Here is a 24,425-nt window from a genome sequence, read left to right on the forward strand (position 1 = left end):
GGTTAGGGTTCATGTCCATTAACTAAGCTGTATGGTCCAGGACTGGAATAGGGAGTTAGTGCTGCAGTTCAATCTCTGAAGTGCTTAGACAGCTGTGTGTGGGGAAACTCACAACACAGTGTGTGCCTGGCTTTCTACTACTAAACCACACTTTCCCAGGCATTGAAAGATCAAACTGAAACACCCTCCCCCCTGATTTTAAAGCAACAGCTCACAGAGTAGAAAAAATGCAATTAAACACCAATTTTTAGTAGGGCATGTGCACACTGGGAACATTTGTTCATTTACAGCAGTGACAAAGCCACTGGCCTCAAACTCACTGCAATCTAATTTCTTCCTCTATTAACTGTTTCTACAGTTGACTCTTCAGCTGAACTTTGCAGCTCCTTTCAATTACATTAAATTCATGGTCGTGATTTTGCAGCTGAGAAATGCCTGCTAGAAAATTGCAGCACACCCAAATGTGGCAGTTCACTGAAGTCTCACAGCTTGGCTTCTGCACTGTAGAGGGGTATTTGAGACAGACCAGATGGAGTATGGAAATCCAGGCCTTGGAGAGTGAGGAGCAGTGCATTGTCCCAAGAGCTCCCTCTCAGTGCAGATGTAGCAGGGGAGATGGAGGTTGTATGCTCTTGGGGCTAACAAAGAGAATAAGGGATGATGAAATCATTGTCATTTCAAGTTTCAGCCATAAGGGATCCCATCAAAAGTACATTAATTTAACTCTAAGTTCCAATAAGTCAGGTTAGAGTTATCCCTTCAGAAAATCCACCTAAAGAGTAAAAAGTCATCTGGCTGAAACCCTGGGGTTGAGATCTAAACAAACTACTCAGTTATGAAAGGGACTGAGCACTATAGCTCAGTTCTATGGTCACTGAGTTACCACTCACCCCTCTTCTTGCCAGATTTACACAAAGGGAGGAAGACTACCCTGTCCACTTCACTTCCTCTGGCCAGTAGCAAGTGAGAAGAAACCAAAAACCCCACATTAAAAACCAGACAGTATTTAGCGGTTTCCAATTCTTTAATGGAAAGCTCCCTTGCTACCTGTGTTGCAGTAGCATGTTCCTAATGCCAGACAATGCTATACAAATATATAAAAAACTACACTTATAAGCTCCTTTCATGTGACCTAAAATTGAGCCTGCTAGTGGCCAGAAGGGTCCTGTGACTACTTCTGATTCCAGAGAAAGTTTTTCCAGAAAAACTGCCCTGAGTTTAGAATAGCCAACTTTCTACTCTGAGACCAGGGAAACTGAAAGGAGGGAAGCAAGAAGTTAATTCTTCAGTGTGCGGCCTGTGGCTGGGTGTTTTTCTGTTGAGGTTTTGTATTAAAATACCTTATTGATTTACATGTAAGGATACATTTAAGTTAGCCTTCAAACATATCTATGTAACATAACATATGGTCAAACATACTCCCTGAGTTCCTGCATTGTGGTAGCTTGCTCCATTCTTCCTGTGTCTACCCTCTTCCTTTAAGGAATTTAATGTAAGCCACTAATCAGAGTTTTGTAGGTGCAAGCTCTAAACACTTGCTCACCTAGACAGAAATTGGCCTTTGAAGTGCGTGCATTTGTTTGCATCTGTATAATACAGGTGCATGTATGTACATCTGAAACTTTGCGGCAGGGCTGGATGCTGCATATGTACTCCTGTACACGTTAGATGTATGCAAATGGCTGCACATTATTTAGAAGCAAAGTTAGACCATATGTCTCACTCATGTGAGAATGACAGAAGCAGCAAGACAGCTTTACTGTTTTGGCACCTATTGGTGGGATGCTTTCGTGTAGTCTGAAGAAACCAGTGGTATATTTATACAAATGCACAGTTGAGCCTCATAAGGACAGAAATTGATACATCCTTCTATAAGACAGTTGATGTTTCCTAAGAAAAAGTTGGGAAAACTAACCAATATTGAATATGGGGTTAGAGTTCCTTTGACAGAAGGTGGATGTTTGCTACTTGGAAGAGGGGAAACAAAATCTGTGACCTCTGAGGTGTTTTTCTCTCTCTCTCTCTCTCTCTCTCTCTCCCCCCCCCACCCCCACCCCCGCGAATGTCTGTTCAGTGCAGCACATTAAACATTTGGGACACAAAGGGAAGGCAGTTTATCCATTAGCTTCTGATTTTTCTTCAACAAAACGACTTCCTATTACTGTTTTTCTAGCTCAGCTTTAGTGACATTATGGACCTTATTGTCAGCCTACTATTCAGCAATCCTTTTTAAAATCAAGTTTGGGTTGTAACAATTATTTGCTTAGTTATTAGGGGGCACAATGTCATCCTGACATCTGGATGTCTATTTTGAAGAGGTATTAAAATTCTTAGAGGCTTAAATGACATGAATTTTACCCAGTTCTCTGTGAGGGGAAAAGAGATGCCAGTCTGAAGGCCCTGTAGCAAAGCTGCAACTCCAGCATATAGTTCTGCAACAACTTCTGCTTCAGTTTTCCGCACAGTCCTTTGGCCTTCTCTGGTCACAGCAGTGACTTGGCCCTCTGGCTGGGCCACGTCACAAAGTCCAGCCTCTTTCTAGGGCCTTAGAGCCATTCACCAAAGTATAACAAATGTGTTTATAAAAATAATCCCCAACCTTCACCTAGGTAGGCTCAGCTGGCAGCCATCTTGTCGCAAGCCTGCCTCCACTGCTCTAGGCTGCCCTCCTGTCTAACCACAGACTTCCGTGCCTTGATCAGCTCCACAGTGCAGGACTGGCACACTCCTTGCCTCACTCACAGGTTCAGGCAGGCTACCGCACATCAGGGCTCCTGTCTCCAATCAGGCTTCCAACTCACCACTGGAGAAGCAGCTCTCCTCCGCTCTGGTCTCCTTCCTCCTTCTCAGCCTTCTTTCAAGCTGCTTCTTGGAGAGAGGGAACTCCCTGGCTCATCTCTTCTGGTGTGCCCCCTCCAAGTGGACACACTTCTGGTGTGCTCCCTCTTCTTTATGGAACATCCAACTACCCCCCAGCAGGGCTTTGCTTCTAATAATGCCTGGCCCACTTTCCTGGTGCCATCAGGCAGATTAATTGGTCTTTCAAGTTCATATTAACCCTTTCATGAGGTGTGTAGGATAAGCACCCCATCTCAGGTCCCTTAGTAGTTTATTAATCTGGGAAGGGTAATACTGCCCTTTAGTGCATCAATGTGCTTTGCAATGGACAGAGTGCAAGGAACAGGGGAGATCAGTTAGATCCATGCATTCGAGATTCCTGTGACGTTCTTGGATACCTGGGTGTGACACAGCTGATGGACAGTAAATTAAAAATGCATGCACACTTGTCAGCAATTTTCTGTGTATTCAGTATTGGTTTGCAGCTAACTCTAACTTTGGTTGTTTAGCTCCACCATTTTAGAATGCTGATGTACCAGTCATGGACTTCACTGTTAAAATTACATTTCATATTAGATTTTCTTTTAAATGGATTCCATCAACGTGCTACATAGCCTTATTACCGTAATAAGACAACCCTAGGGGGCCATTGTTGGGAATGTAATTGCAGAGCAGAGGCACTCTCATATTTGTGCATAACCTCTGGCTGGTTATCTGTGATCTCGTGCCCCATGGTGTACTATTGCTTTGCATAGAGCTGGCACAGAAACCTAACACACTGACATTGGTAGATTTGCTTTTCTGTATTTTGGCCGGTATAAGTCATTCAAGTATAGCTTCAAACATCTAGGCATATGTAGCCATTTGATGCACGAAGACAGATATTTTGCCTTTCTTTGCTCTTCTTGAATGGGGGTTTATTTCCATTTCACAGGGAGTGCCATGAGTAATGTTCCAAAATGTGTGAGGAAGGGGTTGTTCTTCTGAAAAGTTGATAAATCCTTAGCAATTCTCATAATTTCTCCCCTCCTTTTTGTCTAGCTGGTCCAAAGACTGTCCATGTGAAATGCTAGGAAAATATGCTATAAGAGACAATCCTACACAAGAAGTGGGATAGATTAGATGATCTCCCAGGGCTAATTTCTATGGATTTTCAAAAGGGCAGAAGGCCAGAATCATGTACTTAAACTGCAGTTTTTGCACAAGACATGTCTAGCTGTCTGTCTGGCCATTTGTGCCTATAAATATCCCATTTGCAAATGGTTACAGTATTTATGCAGGTGCTCCCAGGGAGACCTAGGATAAGACTGCTCTGTTTCCCAGAGATGTATATGCAAACTTGAGGGAAGGCAAAGGTGGCTTTAAGTAACTTTTGTGTGCTCTCTCTCTCCTGGATGGGTGCAGATCCAAGGATAATTTACAACAGATACTGATCTGTAGCCCTGAAGGCTTTCCCCCTCCCACTCTCAGCACTCCCCCACACCAGGGCTTGCGAGCCTGGGCATCTGGACAGCATATGTGCAACTCTTCCCCTGCTGGGGAAGCCCATCCCAGGGCTTGTATAATTTCCATGTGCTGCACCTGTTCACATTTATATAGTGCTCTTTATCTCAGTCAGTCTATAGCTCTCAGCCCTAGCAATAACTTTTCATTAGTGCAGAGTAGTATGTAGTTGTGCAAGTATGGGAGGAATTTGGAGGTACTCATCTGAAAATCATGAAATCAGCCTTTGGGGGAGTTCCATGTGGAATTGTCCACCCTAGGGTTCCCTTAAGAAACCAGCATTACAGTTGCCCAAAATTGTCTTAAGTACACTTCAGAGAACTTTTCATGAGAAGTGAAGTGTGCCTTGGTTTATTTGGGGATAGATTTTACAGCCATACCTTCTCACACACTTCACTCCAGAGGATTTTCTCTGTCTCAGAAGGATGAAGGGCTAAGTCAACATGGCTGGCATGCAAAGGTGTAGGTCCAAGAAGCATAGTTTGGGAGAGAAAGGAGACTTTTAAGTGCAAAGTGGATTTTATCCTGAAAATTTCTAAACACATTTGAGAAAATATGGAAGGGCTTAACCCCTTTTGTAAAAAGAGAACTCAATCTTAGATTAGCAACAAAATTCAGTTTAGAGGCTCTTTAAACTGGGATGCAGTCAATCTGCTGACACTTAACCAATATTGAAGGAACATATTCTGATCCTCAGTATAGTCACTAATACCACACCAGTATCTTTCATTATGAATTTTGCGTTTCCAGGAAATGCACGTTTTAATCACAACAATGTAAACTGTTTAAGGAATGCTCCCTATTTCGGGGCTTCCCTTGCAGGTGTCTGTGCTACTCTCAGTATCTCTATCTGTTATCATAGCTCTGGGCTTCTCTCAGCTCTGGTCTCCTCTGCTGTCTCTCCACAACTGAGTTCCTTCATTCTACTTATTGTGGCTAAGCTTTGCCCCCTCTGACCAGGTGCCAGTTAGCTACTCACCTCCCCACATGCAGAGCATGTCTAACTGGGTGCATTTGCTACCCTTGCATGTGATAGGGGTTAAGCCCCATCACAATTGGATGTAGGATTTTTGCTAAAGGTATGTAAATCCTGTTCAATCTATCATAGATACCTCTGCCCATTTCTACTTGGGTTATGTGACCCTAGCTAGTTTCTAGGAAATTCACTAACTAGATAATGATTGTTTCGAAAAAGGTCCAAGCAAGCTTCTTTTCTCTGTGAAGATCTCTGCTTTCAGATAAAGCTTTAATTAAATTAAAGGTAGTAGTAGAAATCTTTCAAATTTACTAATGGAAAATCTGTAATAATTAGAAACAAGATAGGATGGTTACTTATACAGAAATGTAGTCCTGGAATGCCAGAGTATATCACAGTTGGGAAGGTGTTATCTAAGGCACCAACGTTGTTAAATGTTGTGCCTGTCAAAAGAGGTTTTCTAAAAATTTAAATAGCTTATCCCTTTTTTGAAAACAGCAAGCATGTGAGCCAGCGTGATCTTGAGCTTAATGTACATGAACAGGATTGTAAAAATCTCTCAAGATTCAGTGGAGGCAAAGACAAGCTTGTAATAACCCATCATTAATTAGTTTTATTAGTAACTCATGTCTTCATCACTGAGGTTTCATGTCCACAATAGTTATTTTAAATCTGATCAAGTCAGCTGGAGACTTGCCTGAGGAAAGACTTTAGAGCCATTTATCCTGATTATATTTTTCTCATCCTTTCTTCTCTCTCTGTAAACACCATTTCTGTCTGCAAACACATTGGAGATCAAATCTAGTTTAATGATTGCCCAGTTTCATTAAACGGTCCTGATCTTAAACATTATCCGTGTGATACTGCAGTGATTGGTGCCCTTGTCTGGACATTAATATCAAAGTGCACTTTCTAGGAGAGGGGTGTGTGTGTGTGTGTGTGTGTGTGTAAAACAAAACAAACAAAAAACAAAGGGAAAATTGATCCCTATTTCAAATACACCCCCATTTTAATTATCCTTGAAGTACAGGACCAAGAGCTATAGCTGGCTTTTGGAAGAGTCCCTGCTATATTGCATTGTGTGCTGATAGGAGGGGATGAGTTCTAGAGCCAAGTTACTGTAGAATTTTTGCATCCACACTATGGAATAATGTAGGATTTGTAGCTGGGGCAATAGATGGGATTAGTTACAATCCAACATGTTTTTAATACATACGGAAATGGGCCCTGAGTGGGAGGGGGAATATGTTTTCACTTGGGCCAAAGCCCAACCTCTTAATTTGGCCAACAGATTGCTGGTAGCCAGCCCCACCTAACATGAGCTGTGTAGAATCCTAGAGTTAGACCAGTGGTTCCCAAACTTGTTCCCACCGCTTGTGCAGGGAAAACCCCTGGCGGGTCGGGCCGGTTTGTTTACCTGCCGTGTCCGCAGGTTCAGCCGATCGCGGCTCCCAGTGGCCACGGTTCGCTGCTCTAGGCCAGTTGGAGCTTCTGGAAGTGGTGCGGGCCGAGGGATGTACTGGTTGCCACTTCCAACAGCTCCCATTGGCCTGGAGCAGCAAACCTGCGGACGCAGCAGGTAAACAAACCGGCCCGGCCCGCCAGGGGCTTTCCCTGCACAAGCGGCGGAACAAGTTTGGGAACCAGTGAGTTAGAAGGTACCACAAGGGTCATCTAGTTTAATCCTCTGCCCAGATGCAGGATGACGCTTTCAGATTCTTTATAGCTTTTGGTGTAGAGCTAGGGAATAGAGGAGGGGAAGAATCGGAGCAGTGATGGGAGGTTGCAGCAGGGCAGGAGTTGGGAGAGTATTCTGCACCCTGTGCCAACCTTTGCCACTTAGGGCTGTATTCCCTGGCGGGAGGGTCCAAACAGGGAGGACTAGGCTGTGCCGGACAGACTGGGAGTGGATGCAGGGATAGGGAAGGGACTAACATGCAGCCAGTGCTGTCTCTGGCTGGTTAAATGATTGTCAAGGAGCCAGAGGCAGTGGAAGGGGGCGGGGGAGAGCAGGGCTGTAGAACCTGGGTGCTGTGAGAAATAATTTTAACAGAGGAAATAAACTGCATCAAAACTTCCTCAATGCAGAGTTCAGCTACACTCAAACCTTTGAAAACCAGGAAATGAAGAATTAAGGTACACACCAGCCCCGCAATGCAGCCTTAAAATTGTCCTATTTGAGTAATGCCTCAACTTTGCAATAACATGCCTGCTAACCTCTGTACCCTTATAGATGCTACAAGCCTCTCTGGGAACAGATCACATGAGCGCTGTAGGAAGAAGTCTGTCCTCATCTTTGCTATGGCTAAACTCAGGGTTAGGTCCAGATGTAGCGAACAGGAGATGCCCTGTGCCCCAACCCTGAGCCTACTCCACACAAATCACCTAAGACTTGTAAAATGGTACCACCCTTATTAGCCTTGCCTGGAGGCTTCCTCCTGAGACATTTTCTTCGATACCTCACTGACTCCAGACACCAGTCATATATACCACTGAGCCGACAGTCCCGTGACAAGATGATCCCTGTGTGCTGCTACTGACACAACCTACTTGCCACTGAAGTGAGGCCTTGATGGTACGAGTGCATCCTTTGTCATATCAGGGTCCCAGATCTGCCAGGCTGCTCCAACTGATTCCTCCCCCATTCAGTACAGCTACACTAACACAGCAAATGCAGCTGGAGTGCATGCAGATAAATGCTGCAGTTCAAATCTGTGGGACAACACAAACAATGGCATCTTCTCATAGTCCCCCATGTCTATTTATGAAACCAGCATAACTGGTTTCCCGGTGGCTATTGCCAACTCCAGGGGAAGAGTTGAGGTTGTGGTACTGGGGTGGCATATACCTTTATTTTCATTTCCTAGCATTCAGAGTTTGTGTAGCAGAAACCTCAGCACTGGAAGTAAATGAGCTTTAATGACTTTGTTAACCTAGAAAGGGGACCATTCCAAAAGAATGATTACTGAGATATATTTGGCCTGATTTTTATTTTAGAGGTTAGAATAACTAATGTATTCACTAAATCAATGTGCATACTTTTCTTGCATTTGAGTACAGACGAGTTGCTGTCTGCATATATTTTTCTTTCTCCTCCCTATCCTGAGGAAAAACTGAAATGGAAAGGGAAAATGTACCACTGAAGCAAAACCCGGGCTGCACAGTTTTCTCCAGGCTAAACTTAACAAAATATAACTCCCTTGCAGTTTTCCAGGTCTCTGTGTTTATTCTCTTTACTCCTTATGCTAACAAGATCAGAATTCCCAGTTAAGTATAGCCTTTCCTTTGTCCATATTCATCTTATTCACAGTTCTGAGAAATATGAATTCTTGTCACAGGTGAGTGTTTCCACATGCAATTAAATTAAAATTTTAACCCAACTGGGACCTGAGCTTCAGGTTTCTGTTCAGTTATCCTATTTATCTAATCTTAATATAATCCTAAAGGACTCTAATATCATCATGTGTACCACACTCATCTCTTTGGTATCAGATAAGAGAATGCTCACGTCTCCCACCCCTCAAATGAAATCCTAAAAAGAGTGGGGTTTCCTCACTAACATTTGGCTGTTCAGCATTCTTGGATGTGGTATTTCAGTCATTTAGCTTTTAGATTCTTCCCCTGTTTCCCTTCAAACCTACCACCGACACTAATACCTTGTCTACATTAGAGGGCTAAGCGAATGTAAGTTACGCAACTAAGTTACGCAACTTACATAGCTAAAGTCAATGTAGTTTATGTTGACTTAGTGCAGTTTAGACACCGCGTAATGTCGGTGGGAGATGCAGTCCTGTCAACATAGCTTCTGCCTCTTGTTGAGGTGGAGTACTGAAGTCAACGGGAGAGTGCTCTCTCATTGACTTATTGCATCTTCACCAGACCCACTAATGCTGCTGGATTGATTGCAGCAGTGCCGATTTAGCCTGTAGTGAAGACAAGCCCTGAGGCCCAGCTCCTCAAAGGTATTGAGGCTCCTAACTTCCATGAATTTCAGTTAGGCCTGTGGATTTCAATGAAAGTTAAGAGCCTCAGTACCTTTGAGGATCTAATTCTCCCAGTACGGATAATTTACATGCAAAGTTTCAAAGCTGACATTTTAAACTAAGATTTAAAATGGTGATCAGAAAATGTATTAAAAATTGTAGAATCCTAAAATCTTCCTTCAAAAGTCACTTTTTGGACTGAAATTTAGCATTAGAAATTTGAGGCCCAAAAGAAAAAATGCCCTAAAGTAGGGAATTTCAAATGGGAAACTTTTTGCAAGCTCGGCTATATATTTTGCTACCCAGTGTGTGTTGTAATACACATGCAGCATGGACAGAACTGTCATGATCAGTTTCTAAGTGAAGTCTAAGCTGAACATGAATTGTAAATAAGCAAATACATTTAAAAATGTGAATGACTTACTGTAAATTTAAAAACCTGAGCAGATAGTGTTGAGTTGTGCAAAACACACCAATTGATGGTTGCTTCTTGTCAGCATAAATGGATGAAGGCAAACATCCTCAAACTCCTTAATAACTGAACAGCAGGATTGCAGCTGTGAAATGGCTGGAATTAGCCTGACGGTCATGATTGTAAATTTGTCACTGGCCATAGCCAGCTGAGGGCATTTCAAATGGATGGATAGAAGGAACAGAGGGGAATAGAGGAAGCATGATCAAGACTATCTGGGTTTGAGCATGTGTCAGTAAACTGGGCAGAGGTGCAAATTGTTGCATCTTGCTCTGTCCATTGACAATACACCTTTACCCCGATATAACGCGACCCGATATAACATGAATTCAGATATAATGCAGTAAAGCAGCGCTTCGGGGGGGTGGGGGGGCTGCACACTCTGGTGGATCAAAGCAAGTTCTATATAACACGGTTTCACCTATAATGTGATAAGATTTTTTGACTCCCGAGGACAGCATTATATCAGGGTAGAGGTGTACAAATGTTTCCTCTACAGTTATTGGATTTTTTTTTCTTCCCATTGCAAATTTTGAGATGTCTCTATAGAAGTAATTGAATTTTTCTTAATGTTATAGTATGCTTTCCCCCCCTTTTTCTTCTCCCAGCTGCTGCCATGCTTTAATATAAAGTTTAAGATAAATTAGCATCCAGGTCTCTTCTGAACATGTGCCATGGATCAAACATTTTAGTGGGAGCTCCATGGTTGGTTGTACTTAAACACTCTCTGTTGCCTATCTGAGCTCACTTGCATATCACAAGCAGGGAAGTTTGTTCAACAGGAAAGAAGCTCGCTGTATTTTGAAGAGTTGATATCTACTGTTAGATTAGGATCTATTTCTTTTCTCTTGGCACATATTGTAGTTTGTTTGTTTGTTTTGCTACTTTCCCCGGGGAATTTGCAAACCATCCACAACACACAAGTCTGGAGGCCAAAAGTGAGCAGAGCTTTCCATCATTCCCATGTTCATGCCATGCTGCAGAAGTGACCTGGGCTCTCAGCTCACCCTACTTCTGCTGTGATCTCCGAAAAGCATTCTGGGTAGTGCCATGCAAATGGATGTTATGGGGAGCGAGGAGGCACAAATAATGAAAATATGATGGAACAAATGAGCTAAAAAAATCAGGATGCCAAGATAGCAGAGCTTGTCTCTGGCTCCTTTTTGGTCCCTCACTGTCTGACCTGCTGTGACCAGGTGGCATTCTAACTCCCTTAAGCTTTGCAACGTTTGCTGCAGAGCCTGGCCCTTGACCTGCTGCCAGTCCAAATTAGCCAGTGCATGCCCAGAGTCTCTGAAAACAAAACAGCTGGTAAACCAAAATCCTTTCAGGGTCGACTTTCTCTTTGTACATTGAATAAAGATCCTAGCTTACTTGAGAACACTTAAAAATGTGTCTTTAAATACCCTTCAGGCTGTACTTAATGTAAATTCAATAGCAAATGTTAGATAAGTACCAGCAATGAGTACAGGAATATTTACAGAGGCTTAACAACCCTGTAATAAATAAATGTACAAACCTGTAGCTATAACAGTTGTTAAACTTCAATAAATATATTTTATACAGCCACCCACTAGGATTAGCTTGCAATAACCACTTTATTAAATCGAACAAGATGCAATAAACATCGCAACTCTGTGTGTGTTATTAAAAACTAATTGACTAATAAAATCACATTGTTGATATTCAACAACGGATGCTGGTTATATTTTTAAACAGGCTTCAGACATTCGACTGGTACGTAGCTAATATTTGATATTTGCATTACTACAGCTCAAACTCAGTCTGTTGAGACTTGTACAGTGCTGGAGCCCTAATGACACCTGCTCTTCTGAATTTAATTATTTTTAAACCCTCAATATTATTCAGTGGATTTCAATTTGCGGTATGGAAGTCTTCATCAGGAAGAATTTAAGGCATTAGGATGGCAAGTTAAGTGTGGCTGAGTTATTGGCTGTGTTGCGAGCTGCCATTCACCCAGAGCAATTCAGTCAAGTTCAAGAGAGACTAGGTGGATTTTAACCTTTCGTTGAAAACCACAAGAGAATCCATAAACTCACTCCCTTCTCACTCTCTGCTGGGTGGTCCAGCAAGACAGACCAGTTGCAGGAAGATAAATCTTTCTTCCTGTTTACAGTCCACCAACAGAGAAGCTCTTAACATTCCCTTCTATACGCTAGGCTATTCATGCACCCTGTGACATGCATGTACACAGCATGTCCAGACAGGCCCAACAATGGCTCCCCCATTGCCTACTGGAGAGCCCCGAGACAGGCCCACACCCTTAGATGTTCCTGTGTCCCCAGGGTGAGGCACATCTAAGGGTGTGGGCCTGTATCGGGGCTCTCCAGTAGGAGTAGGTGACAAGGATCATCAAGGATCTTACATTTTTACTTCCCTTCTGCAAACCTCTGGATCTTTTTGTGAGCAAAAGTACAGAATTGTATTGCTAGCATGGGGAACAGCCATGTTAGTATGGATTTAACTATGCTAATACCGTTGTTTAAACTTCAGGGAATGCTCAGTCTAAGCTAGAGGTTTCCAAAAACCTGAGCAGACAAAGGCTGAGTGGAAACCTCCTGAAATAAATGGGTGGCTTTTTCTAAAGGCCTCACCATATTGGACTAACCCTGCTCATGTTGACATTAATGGGAGCAGAGTTAAGCCCATGCTGTGCACTTTTGAGAGAGCCACAAAGCACTGTGCTTCTCTGCTAAGAAACCTAACTAGATCCCTTGTGAAGCTTTCATGTCAGAAGATAAGACCTCAAAAGAAGAGAACTTGTTTCTACCATGTCTACTAGATTTCCAGAAAAGCCTCCTGGAAATGCCCCCATTTTAAGCAATCAACTGCATGCTCTTCTCTGAAGCCCCCATGGTAAAGCACAACTAATACAAGAAAGACTGTTTTCCATGTGGCAGCCCTGGCTGCGTTGCAAGAATACTGCTTTTTAAAGGTGAGAAGAAAGAAGGTAGAGCTGTGACAGGTTGATGCATACGTTTTGGAATCACTGAAAGTGTTCCTTATGAGAGAATTTATTTTATTCATAATCAAGGGCTATATGAATACATCAACACCAGGGCGTCTTGCTTAAAGTTCAACCAGGTAATTTTGTTGCTCCTAACTAAAATAAATATAATGTATAGAAACCTCAGAGCGGTAAATCTAGCTATGGGAAGTTGGTTTAACAGCAGCCCAACTCAAGGAAATTAGCAAGAATGATAGTTGGGATTTAAATGACAGTGCAGAAGGGGCAGCTAGCTCATGTAGCATCATTACATAAAGCGAAAATGAAGAATTACCATAGGAAATATTGGCAAAGATCCCTGTGCACCAGATGCTGTCAAAAAGTCCTTCTGCATTTGGTCGAAAACACCACAAGTGTAATGTGGTAAAATTATCATTTCTAGGGTATGTTGCACCGTCAAAGCCAAAAGTTTCCACATCTTTAGAGAAGAGCAAAGCTTGGGTGCAGATCTTGTAGGTACAGTGACTGTGCAGCAAACTGCTTTGGTTAGGCCAATACAGTCAAACATTAATTGGCAACTCTATTTAAACATAAAAACTATAAAGTGGATACTAGAGCACAGTCCAGCATTATTCCAAGAAAAGTATGTATAGTAATATTATAACTAAGGAAAGGATACAGAAATGTAAGGAAAGCAAGACTTATTCTCATAGTTAGGGCATAAGAATAGTAGTAAGCAACTGGTGTAAAGTTTTTTAAAACCACTATTATTTGACTATCCATTTAGTAAATGCAGAAGTACCACCTCTTTTAGAGAACACGTTTGCTAGCTGTAAAATGTTACAGAATCAAATGGAGACTGTTAGGGAGAATTCTCAGATGTTTTCCAAGACCCAGGATGGCTGGATGGAGGCCACCAGATTGGGATGGACAAGTCAGTAACTTTAGTTGTCCATCTACCAACAAAATTCCATTTGCTTTAATAGTTAAAGTGAAAACTGATCTTAATATGGAAAAATAGGTTCTACCTTTTCAGTAATCCTACCACTGAGTTATATGGATGTGCATAAATCCCCACATTTAAATAAAGCAATAAGATGTTACCATTGAACCACTAAGGCAGTGACAGCTAAGCTGTCAGAAGCAAAGATATTCTTAGTATTAGAAGCAGGGCGTGCATTCTGGCAAGTGAAGTAAGATGAGTCGTGCTCTAAGTTTGTCACTTGGACATTATACATTTAAACAAATGACATTTAGTATTATGCTCCTGAGGTGTTTGAAAGTAATTTGATAGATTCTTGATGGATTACTAGGTACTGGAGTTGTAATGGATAATGATTCAATTTGAACTAGGACTCTCAAAGAATACAATGAAAGACCTAGGGAAGCTTTGCAGAGAAAGAGAGTGAGACCCCTAACAATGAATTGAAGAATTAAAAATTGGTCTAACCAGACATAAACGGAGCATAGCTTAATTGCTTGTTCAAATATAACAATAATAGCTATAAAGTGGATCTACATAGATTTGATGACGATCAACATTTTGGCAAAATCCATTCCAAATCTGTGGTCAATAAGCTCTCAAGGGAACTGCTGGAATAGGACCTTGCCTGTCATTGGGAAGACAAAAAACAGGCATTTGAGCAGGTCAAACACTGTTTGACAATACACTAGTTTTAAAATAAGATTTAACTAAGCCAGGCACCATATCAGTAGATGCATCATTCACTAGGTCAGGGGTTGGCAACCTCTAGTACGTGGCTCGCCAGGGTAAGCACCCTGGCAGGCCGGGACGGTTTGTTTACCTGCCGTGTTGGCAGGTTCGGCCAATCATGGCTCCCACTGGCTGCGGTTCACTGTCTCAGGCCAATGGGGATGGCGGGAAGCAGCGCGGGCCGAGAGATGTGCTGGCTGCGGCTTCCCGCCACCCACATTGGCCTGGGACGGTGAACTACAGCCAGTTGGAGCCGCGATCAGCCCGAACCTGCCGACGCAGCAGGTAAACAAACTTAAGTCCCCTAGTTCCCTTCTGAAAATTTCAGCCTAAATTATGGATGGCTTCCTATTAATAAACCATGCAATAAATGGGTGATTATGACCCATAGCAAATTGCTGGGCATGGAAGACCAGATTTCTGATCGTTGACATCAAACCCTTGTTTGTAAGTGTGGAATGTCATGAACATGCCAATACCTGTGGTACGAGTTTGAGCACATAATTTCCTCATCAAAATAGTCTGAGCAATATGATGGCCAAAAGAGTTCTTCCGACAGCAAAAACAACAAAACCTATTACATTAAGCTAACTGTGTGACAATAAAAATACATATCTAGCCTAGTGGTAGTTCTAGAAACACATCAGGAGGACTGCCTCATCACTGACTCTGGACAGTTGAAGAGTTTTACTTCTTACATTCCCTCAGTCATACAAGCCTACACTCCATATCTGGCTTAAAAAAAAACAAATGAAAGAGAGGCAAACGAAACAAAGTTTACTAAGGCAGACAGGCAAACCGTGACCAGACTGACAGCTGGGCAACCAGTCCCGCTGAGAACTAGTGATCGCAGCCAAGAGCCAGCAAGAGTCATCACTGCCAAAGAAGAGCCATGATCAGACTTTATCATAAGTGGATGGTCAGGGGTACTGGAGAAACCATTGAGATTTACTTCAAACATCATAGTGTACTGGATACCTGGAGAAACAGGTGACTGCTAAATTCATCAAGGAACAAGTAGTGAGGGAGGCAACAGGTATCTGTTTCTTTGGGACGATTGTGGACTCCAGAATTGTTGAGATCACCAAATGCAGAAAGATTGGAGACTACATCAATGCTTAATTTGCCAAATAGCCCAGCCAAAGCTTCAGTATAATTTGCCTAAAATGAGCCATTAACGTGGCCAGAAAACCAGCTAGATACCTACGGGGCTTAGATAGACAGATCTTGAAACAGAGTTCAAAGTACATCAGAGGATGTAAGAATAGATATCTGGTTACTACTAGGGAACTGATTGCTGATATCTATGTTAAGCCTGTGAGCATGCCAGTGAACTAGATGTGTCCACACATCTGAACAGACTCTCATCTGAGTGCTTTTTGCAGCCCACCTGCAGCCCATGTGCTTCCTGAATAGTTATGCCTGGAATTTTCAGAACAGATTAAGGGCGGTTAAGTGCCCAGCTCTCACTACGTCTCACTGGGAATTGGATATCTAACTGCTTTAGGTCCCCTTGAAAATCCCAGCCCCTGGTGTCAAGCTGAGGAGGGCTGGATAGAACACATCAATTCTGTATTTAGGGCACTATTTGAGAATAACAACCCCTTTCCCCCCATCCCTAGATGCTTAGTGTATTCACTGCAGTATCATGATCATCAAGAACTGAGCCTAAACCTATATGAACTGGTCTAGCAACAGCAAAAACAAGTTAGAACCATTTTGAACCAACCTTTGGAAGTTTGCATTGTCTTTGGAAATCTTTTTGCATAAATTGCTGTATAAAATACATGGTTTCCTGAAGGTGCTTTGATACCATACAAAAACATGACATGCTCTTACTTAGGGTATTTAAAATAAATTTAAAAACAAAACTGCCATTAATGACCTTAATATTAACCTACTGCTACCTGGATTGTTCTCCCATTTGATAGCTCTTGAGTCAAATTCCCCTTATAAAACTTTTGATTTTGGGGAAATCACTGCTACTATAAATGGCTGCTGCTTCTCTAGCTTGTTGGTAAGATGCCTTTTATCCTCTCCAGGAAGTCGGCAGATCTTCCTTGTCCCTACCTTGACCCTGCCTCTACTGAAACTTTTGTTTTGAAATTTTTGTTTTTGAGGGAAAATTCCCACTCACTCCTCCTTATGAACTTCAAAATAGGAGGCAAGAGAAAGTGTTTCACTAAAACAAAATGTTCCTGTTCCATCTCTACAGAACTCCGCACGCCCCATTCTCAGATAGTTGCTCATTAATTTCTTTAAACCTCTTCCCTTAAAAGCCTTGCTGTTTGTTTTAAGCTGTGACTGACTGTACTTTGAATCCAACTCCCCCACTATTGCTGACTTTCGTTCTCCTTGTGACGTTACTCTTCAAGAAATGAAGACTTCCTTTCGGCATCAACTCAGTAATGTACGTGTTCGCTCAATCGGTCCATGAAGATAAACTTACTAACAATACTTTATTTACCTGCCAAAAAAAAGTCCATTAGCTGTGATGAGTAAACAAGTAGAATTATGCAAGAATGAGTCGCCAGCCTATTTTAAAATCTTAGTACTGTTTGCAGGAACATAAAATTTTCCTCTCTGACTTCGGTCACAGGTGCATCAGATCTCATATTTTGTCCTTGCAGTGGCCATTATGTGACTTTTTAGAATGAGATGAGTGCCTGCCCCTGCCCTATAACACACTTGGGGCCTGAACCAAACCCTTTAAAATTCAGTGGAAATCTTTCTATTGATTTCAATGGGCTTTGCATCCAGCACTTAGCCTATTGGTCTGACTCTGTATAGTGGTGTCAAAGGGGAAAATAAAACATTCATCCTGATGCCAGCAGTCATAGGTACACTCTGGTTTTCTTCTTCTTCCTGAATGGAAGGAGAGGACAATAAGGTCAATTTTCCCATCCCTGGTGGAATCCATCCCCCTTTCTGGATATGGTAAGTCATCTGTGCTCAAGAAAGATATTACCAGAGAGAATACTTTGTTTGGGAACTGGAGATGCAAGTCAGATCGACATTCTGAACATGCCCAGACTTTAGGTATGTTCAGATGTAGGTTTCTGGCTCAGGTCCATCTCTTTTTGGAGTACCCTAGAATGCATATGCAGGATTAATTACTCTTCCTAGAGGAGGATACACTGGGCTCTCCTCCAGGGATTTGTCCCGTATATGCTCTAAGTGACTTAGGTCAAACACTCTATCCATAGTTCCAAATTCAACTCTTTTAAAGCCTCTTCTTTATTCTACAATCCTATGGCTGTCTATGTTGCATGAAGGATTCTGTATCAAATATAAATTGTCTAAAGTCCCTGAAGTGACTCATGGAATAAATTTGTATATATTAAAAATAACAAAAATCTCTTCCAATAGACGTTATTGCTCTAATAGCCCAAGTACATCTCCTCTGGCTCTGTGAACATGAGCATGTTGGGAGGAGACAAGAATTAATGGTTAAGGAGAACAATCCTATTCTTGTTCTAAAAGTCCTATGGTACATCAGCAGTACCTCCCTGCTACAGGATTCACCCCTTCCTCTATCCTCATCCTCTATGCTCTTGCAAAGCTGTGGAGAGCAAAAATCCCATTTTCCTCTAGGGAAAGCTTAACACTTGTACTCCAGGTAAATTGTTCCCTTTTAGATCTGCTCTGTGCATTCATATACTCTTAATATTTTTTTAAAAGGAGGAAAAAATAAAGTAAATAAGTGTTTATCCCCAAGAGGAAAGACTTGAAGCAGGAACAACGAGACTGCTGATGCTCTTTCTTTCTTTCTCCACTGGGGATGATGCAAATGCTTGATCAAGTGATGCCTGATCCCGTGTTATTCCTGTGTGCATTAAGATACCCTGTAGATCCAATGAGCCTTCCCCTTGGCTTTTTTTTTTAATCCCTTTTAAAAGTATTGTTTCTATCTGGCGAGTCCATGACTGACATTGGATGACTTTATAAAACATTCCACTAATTGGATTTGTTAAAATAAATAAATCAAACACTAATTGGAATGTGCCCTGCCATTATTTTTGCTTACTGAATTAGATATAATGGCGTGAAGTCCTTTTTATCGTATTTGTGCACTTATTTAAACACCCCCCTGGCACACACTTCTGCAAATTCAATTATATATTCAAAGAAAGCATTCAATTTATGCAAGGCTGGTTTACATTTAATCCAGAGGCAAGACTCAGTAACTGATGATAGGTCTGCTCAAAATTAATTAGCATCACTCAGATGAGCAGTGGCATTGTTACTAGCCTGCAGTGTAAAACAAGGGGTTATTTTATCCTTCCTGTGTGTGCCATTATTTGCTTCAATATGACCCCTTTTGAATCAGGAAGGCTGTTTCATTGCTTGTTTGGGTTTCTATTTTTGCTAGCAAGCGGTCACTCATTGCACATGTTGCATCTGGCCAAGTTGAAATCATCTCAGTTTCCTTTTCCCCTGTCCCACTTTTGAGCCACAACCTCCAGTGTTACTTTTTAGCTGATTGGAAGAAGGGACGGGTAGAACCAAAAGCTGCCTTTGCTCTTCCTGAAATCCTCACCATTTTTACCACTTGGCATGAGCTTTCTGTCCACGTGGATATTTTCACCTTTTGTGAAATTACTTTGTGGGGTTTAGCCCTGTATCATAGTTAAATTCTTACTTGGATAATTCTGACTTTCTAAATTCCTCTCTCAATGTGGTGAATCTAATATTCTCCACTTTAGCTGTTCACTTGTGTGATTAATTTCACTGTGGCTGTTAGGGAGATGCTCTGTTTCACCTCTGAGCTAGTTACACTTCAGTGAAGGGTGACAGTGTGTCTATAGAGGGATCATGCCTGTATGTGGCCTTATAGACCAATGTATTTAGATGTGGCTAGCTGAAGTCCATGTTTAGGTGCTTACACAATTGGCCTGGTTTTCAGAAGTGCTGTGTTCAGAACTCCCACTGACACCTGTATAAATCAGGGCTGAAATTGGTCTGCAGCCTGCATTTCCATGGAAGAGTCCTAATCTGGGCAGAGATTTTTACCCTTCTCTTCCCTCAACCTTTTCTCTAGGAAACCCAAGCATATTATTCTTTCTGTGGTATAATGCTGAAACCCACCACCAGTGGGGTTTGTTGCCAGGGGATTTAACCTGCAGATAGTGGGTTGGTGTATATATTGTGGCAACTCCAAGAACCACTCACGTCAGCACTATGTCTGTTATGCTTATCTAACAGGATTTTTAAAAAATCATCTTATTCTCTATTATTTTAAATCATGGAAACGTACTGTATAATCCTGCATCCGACGAAGTGGGTATTCAGCCACGAAAGCTCACGCTCCAATACGTTTGTTAGTCTATAAGGTGCCACAGAACTCTTTGCCGCTTGTATAACAGGTTTATTTCCTTTGCTTAGGCACACATATTCAAGACCACTTTAATCTATTGGGGAAGTATACAAAACCTCACAAAATAATAATAAGAAGAATAAAATGCTTTTATATAGCACTTTTCACCAGTAAACTCAAAGTGTTTTAACAAAGGAATTAAGCATCATTATCCCCATTTTACAGATGGGGAAACCAAAGCAGAGGCAGGAAGTGACTCATCCACAGTCACTCAGCAGACCAAGCCAGGAATAGATCCCAGTCAAGTGTTCTGTCCACTAGGCCACCCTGCCTCCACTCTCCCAGTACATTATTCCAAGCCTCCTTCCTTTCCCCCTCACCCAAGAGGTCTTTTCCTTTAGGACAGGTATTTTGAGGGTCTGATTCTATTCCGAGGATTGAGGATTGACCACATGAAAATTCTTATTCAGAGCTGCTTCCTGTCTGTAATGTTCACCACTGTAGTTATGAAAGTTATTTTATTGATTTTTGGGGCTATAAAGCCAACACCAGTAGGAGAGCGTGAGCTGGACTGTTTTGTCAAAGGCAATGCAGTTACAGAGCTGTCATGGGGGGCATAAGTTGAATGTTCTAAGGTTGTATTGGCATAACTGAGGATATCATTTAGCGTGTGGAATTTTTATTTCAAGTGATTGCATGGGAAATGAAAGCCAGCTAGATTCCAATCTCAGGTTGAATGTGCAGGGCTGGCAGTTAGAAAAAGACATTTGTACTTGTAAAGAACATATTGAATCTGGAATTACTGAGCTGCAATAAGCGTCATGCCACTTTCCAGTCATGGTTCAGAGATTTGAGTTGCAATGTAGTTCCACACACAGAATTCTCTCTTTCAGACAAGGAAGCCCCACCCTCTAACTTGCAGATCTAAACTAGGACAGCTACAACTATTAAATACTGCAGTGTTCTATGGTGACTGGTCCCAACATTTTAGCATCCCTCTCCTCATTCTCTGGCTGTGGGATTGCTCCTTCATCCCTTTCATTCAATGGATTCTCCTTTCCTCCCTTTGGTTCAGTGGGAGTACCAGAAGGCTCTGTCCTTGTTTTCCTCCTCTTCTCCCTTTACAAGCCATATCTGGATAGTTTAGTCACAGAAACAGTTCTATCAACTTTATGCTGATCACAAAGCTGCTTTTTTACCTGAAATCTGCCTTCCTCCTTCCAAACCAAAACTACAGTCTGTTTTTCTGACTCCTCTTGGATGTTCAGTCACCAACTGAAATTTAAACGTAAATGGTCAAAGTGGAACCTCGTGATCTTTTGCCCAACAGCCCTCTGCTCTCTCTTCTCTAACATACTGGACCCCACCAACCTCTGTCACTCAGATCCATAGTCTTTGCTCCATCTTTGACCTTACCCTGTTTTGACCCATACATACAGACTGTCTCTGTCTTGCCATTTCTTCCTGTGGAAGATCTCCAAGATCCAATCTTTCTTCTCTACCCATACTGCCAATCTCTAGTCCAAGTCCTGATCTTGCACATTGATTACCGTAATATCTCCTCTGGCCTCATTGCCTGGAAATTCACCCCGTGAAGTCCATTCAAGATGCTTCTACTGCTAAATTAATCTTCCTCACTCATTTTAGCAATCTATGTTATGTTATCCCATCTTTTCAGATCCCTGCAGGAGCATCTGCCTCTTCAAACACAAATGTCTTATCACCCTTACCTATCCAACTAGCACTTTCAAATGTCCTCTCATGCTGCTGTTTGAGTGGAAAAGTTCCTAGTTAATTTCTGAGAAGTCATCACCTTATCCTCCTTGGAGTTCCTCCTCAAAGTTCACCTCTTCCACAATACATACAGTCAGATACAGCCTGATCATGACAAGGCAGTTAGGCAAATTGGAACTATTGCTCCTGTTGAGTAAAACTTGCACACATCGTGTTTTGCACCTTCTCCCATCCTCCCTCCCTGAGCTTTCTCATTTGCCTTATCTACATGCCGTCTTTTTGGATTTTGGGGCAGCAACTGTCTTTTTTTTTTGTATGTATGTATTTGTACAGCACCTGATAAAATAGAGTCTATGCTGATTGAGGGATCTAGGCAATATTGAAATAACTGTCTAGCAACACCATTGCTATTTTAAGATTTCAATCAGCTTGGACAGTGAAATGAGACCAGTAAGTTTCTCCTTGTGCTCCTCTTTTGCTAGCACAGTGCTGCTGTGTTTGAGATGCCCTATGCTATAGGAGAGTTCTAATTGCTCCCCTTCCCCCATCATAAAAAAGTAATTGGTTCATATTAGGTTTTGTAGATTTTTTTTTTAATTACAAAACATGTTACCCCTTAACATACTTTGGTCCTTTAATACAAAATAATGGGTTGATGCTCATTATAGTCTGTCATCAAGATCAACAAAGATGAAAATCAACAAGATGAAATTCAGGAAAGACAAGTGCAAAGTACTATGCTTAGGAAGGAAAAATCAAGGAAGGAAGGAGTCAGGGAACATCTCTATGTAACAAATTCTTCCAGGCGAGGTAGGGTACAACTGGCGGGTTGTCTTGCAGAACAAGTTTAATATGGTTCTGAATAGCACTGGGTTACTCTACACATCCTCTGAACTACAGAGGTGTCAAAGGAGCACAGCTGACTGGAAGACCAATGTCAGCATAGCAACAAAGCCAGCCTTGCTTGCCTGTGTGGTAGAGAAAGCCAAAGCAGTGCAGAGTCAATGTTACTATGGGTAAGGCCTACAATCCATGGGACGTTCTAATGGATTCATTGCTGACACATATTTGGCAGGCCAAGTAGGGCGTGGGTTCTGAGAAGGGGATGTGCATGGGAGCAATGTAACTGGGACAAAATAAAGCTCACGCTCCAATATGTCTGTTAGTCTATAAGGGGCCACAGGACTCTTTGCTGCTTTTTTTGGGACAAAATAGTGATTCTCTAATAAGGTGGGAATTCTCCATCAGGACCTCATCAGGGCTGGCCTCTGCTTGATCCTTCTGCAGCTGACAGCTGTCAGGTATACAAATCAGGAAGATGCTGCACAACTGTAGCCTTTCCTAACATTCAAATTCTTTCCTCTTGCATACCTCTATGAATATGGGGAAATATGGCTCTTTGTTTACTCGTCATTAAATAGTTAATTTTGCAGCTACATCTAAGCTATTCTCTCCATTATTCTTTCTTGTTGAAGGGTTCACATGTTTTCATATTTTCATGTTACCTTTTCAATGGGAGAATGGTTGGCTGATTTGTACAATGACTGTCCAGCTCTTCTGGTATATAGAAAGAGAAGAAGCTCAATTGAGGGAGATCTGGGAATTGCTGTAATTAACCAGAACAGATGTAGCATTCCCAGAGAGAGAACCTTGATGAGTGGAAAGATAATATTCTGTTGAATGTGGAGTCCTTCTTGTAGGTATAAATTGCCTATTTGTTCATAGAAATCTAAGGAATGAATACGCTTTTTGCCTAAATAGAATATATGCTAATTAAAGTCTAAGTGATTATTTTCAGAGTGGTAAGTGATTATTGTGAGTCATGATCTGTAGGCCATCTAGAAGCCTCCTCTTCATAAATTCATTCCCAGCATTTCATTTTGCAATGCTGGCTAGTGCTGGTCAAATACCACACATGTTATTTCTGTTCAGGCGTGGCAAGTTCATTCCATTATTCATGGGGGTCTTTTTAATTCACAAGTGTTCAGACAGCTGCCAATTTATTTACGACAGTTAGCCAATTCCAAGAATTTTACAGATTGCACTATAAATGATCATTCAGCCAAATGTTTGCACTGGATCATCTGCTATTTGCTTGTTGTTTGTTTGCCATTTTCTGTTTGTTGTTCTCTCATTTTTAAAAAGTTTCAGTCCATCAGGAAGTAGAAATACTTGTGACTTAAATGATGAGTAATAACATGCCGCAAACAACAGAATGCAAATAATCCAAGTGAACAATTCAAAGAGGAAGGCTGGACTTGTATATATGGCACCAGACTGAGGTTTTGGAGATCTGGGTTCTGTTCCTGGCACTGCCACCTAGGGCTGAGCGTTAAGAGAAGCCAGTTTGCTGAAGCTGTGAGTGTGCCATGTGCCAACAGCTTTATAAGTGAATGCAGAGATCAAGGACCGCATAAAGACACAATACGATAAGAAAACTATATTCTCTATAAAAGATAGAGAAACTGGAAATCAAGAATTTATATTATTTTTATTCAAATGCAAAATTTGAAATGGATTCTTCTGAAGGTTACCCCCCAAAGGAAAATTAATTCATGCTGTGAGGATGATGAACTGGTGAAGGAAGCCTCATGCTGGTTTATTCCCCTGCTGGTGTTTGTTTAAATGCAAATTGATCTGTTTCCTGTAATCTCTTCCCCTTGCCATGATGCTGAGTGATTATCTCCTCCCCTTGTTGGCCTTATACTCCTATTTACCTTCTGTGTAAATTGCATTCCCATTGTCTCTTAATGTACCTTCAAAATATCTTCCAGAAACCACATTCCTTTGTCTTGGGTGAGGTAACTTTAGCCCTGCGTGGCGGACACACTTTGATAACATAATGTCGAATATGTGTGTAATTTTGAATTTCTCCTCCATCCGTGATGCAATAATTAAGGCTGAGAATTTGTCACAGAGG

The 24,425-nt window shown here is 41.7% G+C and overlaps 1 protein-coding gene and 1 long non-coding RNA gene across 3 annotated transcripts in view; one reads left to right on the forward strand and one right to left on the reverse strand.

The window, feature by feature from the left end:
* The window catches only part of PTPRT (protein tyrosine phosphatase receptor type T), a 709,404-nt gene that overhangs the window by 143,407 nt on the left and 541,572 nt on the right, over positions 1-24,425 (forward strand). The window lies entirely within an intron of this gene.
* Positions 14,269-24,350, reverse strand: LOC123348022. Its single transcript, XR_006573148.1, has 3 exons — positions 24,262-24,350; positions 20,971-21,046; positions 14,269-14,350 (listed from the first exon to the last, which is right to left on the reverse strand). It is a non-coding gene; the product is annotated as an uncharacterized LOC123348022 (long non-coding RNA).

Source organism: Mauremys mutica, chromosome 13 (genome assembly GCF_020497125.1).
Source record: "Mauremys mutica isolate MM-2020 ecotype Southern chromosome 13, ASM2049712v1, whole genome shotgun sequence".
NCBI lineage: Eukaryota > Metazoa > Chordata > Testudines > Geoemydidae > Mauremys > Mauremys mutica.